At 46.9% G+C, this 8,635-nt stretch overlaps 1 pseudogene; it reads left to right on the forward strand.

Annotated features, from left to right (window-relative positions):
• Positions 1 to 1,277: 1,277 nt before the first annotated feature.
• Positions 1,278 to 1,455, forward strand: LOC112078586 (U2 spliceosomal RNA; annotated as a pseudogene).
• Positions 1,456 to 8,635: the final 7,180 nt, after the last annotated feature.

Here is an 8,635-nt window from a genome sequence, read left to right on the forward strand (position 1 = left end):
CCCTTCGCCTGGGGTCGAGGCCCCCTTTCTTCTGTACCACTTCAGGGCTTCCGTGGCTACCATGGCCACTGCCTGGGGGGGGAGGTGATATCTACTCGTTTCGCTACCAGCAGGTTGCGGGAGGACCACAGTGCTTCCTTCAGACACGTGAGGGTAGGCCAGAGGTGAAGGCCTTCAGCCCACCCCATACAGCACGAGCTGGGGCGTTAGGTCCTCCTCTGCTGGCAGACATGGGGAGATGAGGGGGCCTGCTTCCTTCCACAGGTCCCTGGCGGCTCTGCACTCCCAGAGCMKTKTRWMCYRSMRAMWKAKSYWKKCRCGSKKKTRWCYWMRCMMYGCYCYSKSAGKGYRTMMMGGSCSTKRSCKKGMKRMWSKCAKKSSCRMMMWKSYWKGKCRSRWCSYGSKSYKSKKWMMSMRSMSCRSGWYSYGMCMWRSMWKKKYGSSMMTGMSWKYMKCMMGSYMASGSCCKKKAYRCMCTSMSRGRGCRKKGYKWRGWYAMMMSCGYGMMWRSMTMWKTYKSYRGKWYAMAMKGCTCTGGGAGTGCAGAGCCGCCAGGGACCTGTGGAAGGAAGCAGGCCCCCTCATCTCCCCATGTCTGCCAGCAGAGGAGGACCTAACGCCCCAGCTCGTGCTGTATGGGGTGGGCTGAAGGCCTTCACCTCTGGCCTACCCTCACGTGTCTGAAGGAAGCACTGTGGTCCTCCCGCAACCTGCTGGTAGCGAAACGAGTAGATATCACCTCCCCCCCCAGGCAGTGGCCATGGTAGCCACGGAAGCCCTGAAGTGGTACAGAAGAAAGGGGGCCTCGACCCCAGGCGAAGGGTCCCCACAACACCCAAGGCCACGGCGGCCCCGGCCTGACAGCGCTGTGGTGCCTAAGGCGATGCGCCTGCGGAAGGGACAGCTCTGGGACCCGACAAAGAGGAGGGTAGTTGATCAGTAAGAATAGGAGGAGGCGAGTTTGATAAGGACTCACCCCGTTCCTGTTCAAAGGACCAAAGACAGCCTTTTAACAAAGTGACTTTGTTTTTAATGTCTTAAGAATGTTTTACCTTTGTGAAATCATTTGTACATATTTTAAATGGCTTTAACAGAATTTGATGTTTATTTACAAGAAAAATTAGTTTTATTCATGGTTGTTTCTACTGTTTTTGTAATGTACTTTTTAACAAATTTAAATGTAATATACAAATGCTGTTTTTATGCTTTTATGCTGTTTTTATGTGTATAAAATGATGTACAAAGATATGAGCTGTTTTTAAAAGAAATGTGACAATAAAACTTTTCCAAAAAGAAAAAAAATCTGTTCTTATCAGTTTAATATCTGATACGTCCCCTATCTGGGGACCATATATTAAATTGATTTTTGGAACAGGGAGATGGAATAGGGGCTTGCTCCGTCCACTCCACGCATCGACCTGGTATTGCAGTACGTCCAGGAACGTTGCACCCGAAAAACAAATATATCCACACCAGAGGTGGAACCTTGATCCACTCCCTGATCTACTGGGTGAGCAGACTTCTATTCCAGCCCAGCAATAATACACATTACTATCAACTCATTGGATAAATTGAGCAGACTTCTAGCAATAATACACATTATCATCAACTCATTGGATAAATTGAGCAGACTTCTAGCAATAATACACATTATTATCAACTCATTGGATAAATTGAGCAGACTTCTAGCAATAATACACATTATTATCAACTCATTAGGTTGGATAAATTGAGAAGACTTCTACTCGTACACTACTAGTCCCCTACTCTGCTAGTTCCCTACTCTGCTAGTCCCCTACTCTACCGGTCCCGCCTAATTATGTTTGCACAACTGAAAACTTCTGATTAAAGAAGCAATAACTGGCCTTCTTTAGACTAATTGAGTATCTGGAGCATCAGCATTTGTGGGTTCGATTAAAGGCTCAAAATAGCCAGAAACAAAGGCCTTTCTTCTGAAACTCTATTCTTGTTCTGAGAAATGCAGTCTATTCCATGCGAGAAATTGCCAAGAAACTGAAGATCTCATACAACGCTGTGTACTACTCCCTTCACAGAACAACGCAAACTGGTTCTAACCAGAATAGAAAGAGGAGTGGGAGGCCCCGGTGCACAACTGAGCAAGAGGACAAGTCCTCAACTGGCAGCTTCATTAAATATTACCCGCAAAACACCAGTCTCAACATCGACAGTGAAGAGGGGACTCCGGGATGCTGTCCTTCTAGGCAGAGTTCCTCTGTCCAGTCTCAACGTCAACAGTGAAGAGGCGACTCCGGGATGCTGTCCTTCTAGGCAGAGTTCCTCTGTCCAGTGTCTGTGTTCTTTTGCCCATCTTGTGTCTTGTCTGGATCTTGATGATGGCGGATAAATCCTCCTGTTTGATTTGAGTTTAAGATTAACCTTTTAGTTTACTGGAACCTTTTATTATTAATAACCAGTTAAAAACCAATAGATTGTATACAATATCAGGTATCAATGTTCATGTTGAAACACTTCATTTCTCCACTGGTTTAACAACGTGCCTTTTTTAAAAGCTGTTTTTTTGTCTGTTTCCCACAAGTCTTTGTCCATAAGTGATTAAATCCATTTTCTCAGTCAGCGGTATTTCCCTTCATTCCAGCTATGGTGGATTCAGACCCCTTGACCTTGTCCACATTTTGTTCCGTTACAGCCTTATTCTAACATGAATAAATTGTTTTCCCCCAATTTACAAACGATACCCCTAAAATGACAACGCTAAACAAGTTTAGAAATTTGTGCACATTTATACAGAACTGACATCGCATGTAGTCACTCCGCCCCACTAGCCTGTACCCGTACCCCCACTAACCTGTACCCCCTGTATATAGACTCCACACTGACTCGGTACCGGTACCCCCTGTATATAGACTCGTTATTGTTATGTTAGTGTTACTTTATTTTATTTTTTACTTTAGTTTATTTGGTATTTTCTTACACTCCTTGAACTGCACTGTTGGTTAAGGGCTTGTAAGTACCGGTAAGCATTTCACGGTAAGGTCTGCACTTGTATTCGGTGCATGTGACAAATAAAGTTTGATTTGATAAGTATTCAGACCCTTTACTCAGTGCTTTATTGAAGCACCTTTGGCAGCGATTACAGCCTTGAGTCTTCTTGGGTATGACGCTACAAGCTTGGCTCACCTGTATTTGGAGCTTCTCCCATTCTCTGTAGATCCTCTCAAGCTCTGTCAGGTTATATGAGGAGCATCGCTGCACAGCTTTTTCAGGTCTCCAGAGATGTCAAGTCTGGGCTCTGGCTGGGCCACTCAAGGACATTCAGAGACTTGTCAAATCAAATATTATTGGTCACATACACGTGATTAGCAGATGTTATTGCGGGTGTACCGAAATGCTTGTGCTTCTAGCTCCGACATTACAGTAATATCTAACAAATTACACATCTAAGTAGGAATGAATTAAGACTATATATAGATGAGTGGAATGGACTAAGATACAGTAGAATACTATAGAAAACAGTATATACACATGAGATGAGTAATCCCAGATATGTAAACACTATTGAAGTGACTAGTGTTCCATTCCTTAAAGTGGCGAGTGATTCCTAGTCTACGCCTATAGGCAGCAGCCTCTAATGTGTTAGTGATGGCTGTTTAACAGTCTGATGGCCTTGAGAYAGAAGCTGTTTTTCAGTCTCTCGGTCCCTGCTTTGATGCACCTGTACTGACCTCTGGTTGAAAGCGGGGTGAACAGGCAGTGGCTCGGGTGGTTGATGTCCTTGGATCTTTTTGGCCTTCCTGTGACATCGGGTGCTGAATGTGTCCTGGAGGGCGGGTAGTTTGCCCCCGGTGATGCGTTGGGCAGACCGCACCACCCTCTGGAGAGCCTTGTGGTTGCGGCCGGTGCAGTTGCCGTACCAGGCGGTGATACATCCCGACAGGATGCTTTCAATTGTGCATCTGTAAAAAAAATTGTGAGGGTTTTAGGTGCCAAGCCAAATGTCTTTAGCCTCCTGAGGTTGAAGAGACTCTGTTGCGCCTTCTTCGCCATACTGTCTGTGTGGGTGGTCACTTTTCAGTTTGTCAGTGATGTGTAAGGAACTTGAAGGTTTCCACTGCGGTCCTGTCGATGTAGATAGGGGGTGCACCCTGTTTCCTGAAGTCTACGATCATCTTTGTTTTGTTGACGTTGAGTGAGAGGTTGTTTTCCAGGCAGCACACTTCCAGAGCCCTCACCTCGTCATCGTTGGTAATCAAGACTACTACTGTTGTGTCGTCTGCAAACTTGATGATTGAGTTGGAGGCGTCCTTGGCCACGCAGTCGTGGGTGAACGGGGAGTACAGGAGGGGGCTGAGCACGCACCCTTGTGGGGCCCCAGTGTTGAGGATCAGCGGAGTGGAGGGGATGTTTCCTACCTCCACCACCTGGGGGCTGCCCATCAGGAAGTCCAGGACCCAGTTGCACAGGGTGGGGTTCAGATCCAGGGCCTCGAGCTTAATGATGAGCTTGGAGGGTACTATGGTGTTGAAGGCTGAGCTATAGTCATTAAACAGCATTTTTACATTTATTTATTTATTTTTATTTATTTCACCTTTATTTAACCAGGTAGGCCAGTTGAGAGCAAGTTCTCATTTACAATTGCGACCTGGCCAAGATAAAGCAAAGCAGTTTGACACATACAACAACACAGAGTTACACATGGAGTAAAACAAACATACAGTCAATAATACAGTAGAAAAATATATACAATGTGAGCAAATGAGGTGAGATAAGGGAGGTAAAGGCAAAAAAAGGCCATGGTGACGAAGTAAATACAATATAGCAAGTAAAACACTGGAATGGTAGATTTGCAGTGGAAGAATGTGCAAAGTAGAGATAGAAATAATGGGGTGCAAAGTAAATAAATAAATACAGTAGGGGGAGAGGTAGTTGTTTGGAATATATAGGTATTCCTCTTGTCGAGATGGGATAGGGCAGTGTGCAGAGTGATGGCGAGTGCATCGTCTGTGGATCTATTGGGGCGGTAAGCAAACTGAAGTGGGTCGAGGGTGTCAGGAAAGGGAGAGGTGATATGATCCTTGACTAGTCTCTCAAAGCACTTCATGATGACAGAGGAGAGTGCTACGAGGTGATAGTCATTAAGTTTGGTTACCCTTGCCTTCTTGGGTACAGGAACAATGGTGGCCATCTTGAAGCATGTGGGGACAGCAGACTGGAATAGGGAGAGATTGAATATGCCCGTAAACACACCAGCCTGTTGGTCTGCGCATGCTCTGAGGACGTGGCTAGGGATGCCGTCTCGGCCGGCAGCCTTGCGAGGGTTAACACGTTTAAATGTTTTACTCATGTTGGCCACGGAGAAGGAGAGCCCACAGTCCTTGGTAGTGGGCCGCATCGGTGGCACTGTGTTATCCTCAAAGCGTTATCCCGAAGCCACTCCTGCACTGTCTTGGCTGTGTGCTTAGGGTCGTTGTCCTGTTGAAAGGTGAACCTTCGCCCCAGTCTGAGGTTCTGAGCGCTCTGGAGCAGGTTTTCACCAAGGATCTCATTGCACTTTGCTCTGTTCATCTTTCCCTCGATCCTGACTAGTCTCCCAGTCCCTGCCGCTGAAAAACATCCCCACAGCTGCCACCACCATACTTCACCGTAGGGATGGTGCCAGGTTTCCTCCAGACATCACGCTTGGCAATCAGGCCAAAGACTTCAATCTTGGTTTCATCAGACCAGAGAATCTTGTTTCTCATGGTCTGAGGCGTTTAGATGCCTTTTGGTAAACTCTAAGCGGGCATTCATGTGCCTTTTACTGAGGAGTTGCTTCCATCTGGCCACTCTAACATAAAGGCCTGATTGGTGGAGTGCTGCAGAGATGGTTGTCCTTCTGGAAGGTTCTCCCATATTCACAGAGGAACTCTAGAGCTCTGTCAGTGACCATCTGGTTTTTAGTTACCTCCCTGTCCAAGGTCCTTCTCCCCCGCCTGCTCAGTTTGGCCGGGTGGCCAGCTCTAGGAAGAGACTTGGTGGTTCCAAACTTCTTCCATTTAAAAATGATGGAGGCCAATGTGTTCTTGGGGACTTTCAAAACTGCAGACATTTTTTGGTACCCTTCCCCAGATCTGTGCCTCGACACAACCCTGTCTCGGAGCTCTATGGACAATTCCTTCGACCTCATGGCTTGGTTTTTGCTCTGACATGCACTGTCAACTGTGGGACCTTATATAGACAGGTRTGTGCCTTTCCAAATCATGTCCAATCAATTGAATTTACCACAGGTGGACTCCAATCAAGTTGTAGAAACTTCTCAAGGATGATCAATGGAAACAGGATGCACCTTTGTCAGTTCCGAATAGCAAAGTGTCTGAATACTTATGAAATAAGCGTATTTCCTTTTATTATTTTTTAAAATTTTTAAATGAATAGCGATAACGTAACAAAATGGTGTCAAGGTCCGGTCTGAATACTTCCCGGAACGGAGATCAAATCAAATCAAATCAAATGTTTATTGTCACATACACATGTTGCAGAATGGTGAATGCGAGTGTAGCGACATGCTTGTCCTTCTAGTTTGCCCGACATGGCAGTAATAACCAACGAGTAATCTAACAATTCCCAACAACTACCTATATACACACAAAGTCGTAGAAGGGCTGGAATGAGAATATGTACATAAAGATATATGAAGTGAGTGATGGTATACAAGGACAGAACGGCATAGGCAAGAATTGCAGTAGATGGGATAGGTACAGTCTATACATATGAGATGAGTAATGTGGGTAGTAACATAAGTGGCATAGTTTAAAGTGGCTAGTGCCTACACTGTATTACATAAAGATGGCAAGATGCATGGATGATATAGAGTCAGTATATTTACATATACATATGAGATGAGTAATAAGTAGGGTATGTAACATTATACTAAGTGGCATTGTTTAAAGTGGCTAGTGAACAATTTTTACATAATTCATCAATTCCCATTATTAAAAAGGGCTGGAGTTGAGTCAGTATGTTGGCAGCACAGATAGAAGCTGTTTTTCAGTCCTCCTCGGTCCTGCTTTGATGCACCTGTACTGACCCTGCCTTCTGGATGATAGTGGGTGAAACAGGCCTGGCTCGGGTGGTTGTTGTCCTTGATGATCTTTTTGGCTTCCTGTGACCATCGGGTGGTGTAGGTGTCCAGGAGGGCAGGTATTTTGCCCCCGGTGATGCGTTGTGCAGACCTACTACCCCTGGAGAGCCTTACGGTTGTGGGCGGAGCAGTTGCCGTAACAGGCGTGAACAGCCCGACAGGATGCTCTCGATTGTGCATCTGAGAAGTTGTGAGTGCTTTTGGTGCCAAGCCGAATTTCTCAGCCTCCGCTGGAAGGTTGAAGAGGCGCTTGCTGCGCCTTCTTCCAACGCTGTTGATTGGGTGGACACAATTCAGTCTTGTCCGTGATGTGTACACCAGGAACTTGAAGCTTCCTACTCTCCACCTCTGGGGGTCGCGTCGATGTAGATAGCGGGGTGCTCACCCTCTGCTGTTTCCTTGAAGTCACGAATCATCTCCTTTGTTTTGGTTGACGTGAGTGTGAGGTTATTTTCCTGACACCACACCCGAGGGGCCCTCTCCTCTCCCGTAGGGCCGTCTCGTCGTTGTTGTAATCAAGCCTACCACCAACTGTAGTGTCGGTACCCCGCAAACTTGATGATTGATTGGAGGCGTGCATGGCCACGCAGTCGTGGGTGAACCAGGGAGTACAGGAGAGGGCTCAGAACGCACCTTGTGGGGCCCCGTGTTGAGGATCAGCGGGGTGGAGATGTTGTTACCTACTCACCACCTGGGGGCTGGCCCGTCAGAAAAGTCCAGTACCCCAGTTTGCACAGGCGGGGTCGAGCCCCAGGGTCATCGAGCGTTGATGACGAGTTTGGAGGGTACTATGGTGTTAAATGCTGAGCTGTAGTCGATGAACAGCAATGTCTCAGATAGGTATTTCCTCTTGTCCAGATGGGTAGGGCGTGTGCAGTGTGGTTGACGGATTGCGTGTCTGGGAACTATTGGGTCGGTAAGCAAATTGGAGTGGGTCTCAGGGTGGTCAGGTAGGGGGAGTGAATGGTCTTGACTAGTCCTCTCAAAGCCACTCATGATGACGGAAGTGAGTGCTACGGGGCTAACGGGTAGTCGTTTAGCTCAGTTACGTTAGCTTTCTTGGGAACATGGAAACAATGGTGGCCCTCTTGAAGCAATGTGGAACAGCAGACTGGGATAAGGATTGATTGAATATGTCCTTAAACACACCCAGCCAGCTGGATCCTGCGCATGCCTCTGAGGACGCGGCTGGAATGCCGTTTGGGCTGCAGCCTGCGGGGTTAAACGTTTAAAATGTTTTAACTCACTCGGCTGCAGTTGAAGGGAGGACCGGCAGGTTTGGTAGCGGGCCGTGTCAGTGCACTGTATTGTCCTCAAGCGAGCAAAAAAAAGTTATTTAGTCTGTTTGGGAGCAAGACACCCTGGTCCGCGACGGGGCTGGTTTTCTTTTTGTAATCGTGATTGTCGTAGACCTTGCCACATACCTCTTGTGTCTGAGCTGTTGAATTGCAACTCTACTTTGTCTCTATACTGGGACTTGAGCTTGTTTGATTGCCGTTGCGGAGGGAATAGCTACACTGTTTTGTATTGCGGTCC

Source organism: Salvelinus sp. IW2-2015, unplaced genomic scaffold (genome assembly GCF_002910315.2).
Source record: "Salvelinus sp. IW2-2015 unplaced genomic scaffold, ASM291031v2 Un_scaffold5909, whole genome shotgun sequence".
NCBI lineage: Eukaryota > Metazoa > Chordata > Actinopteri > Salmoniformes > Salmonidae > Salvelinus > Salvelinus sp. IW2-2015.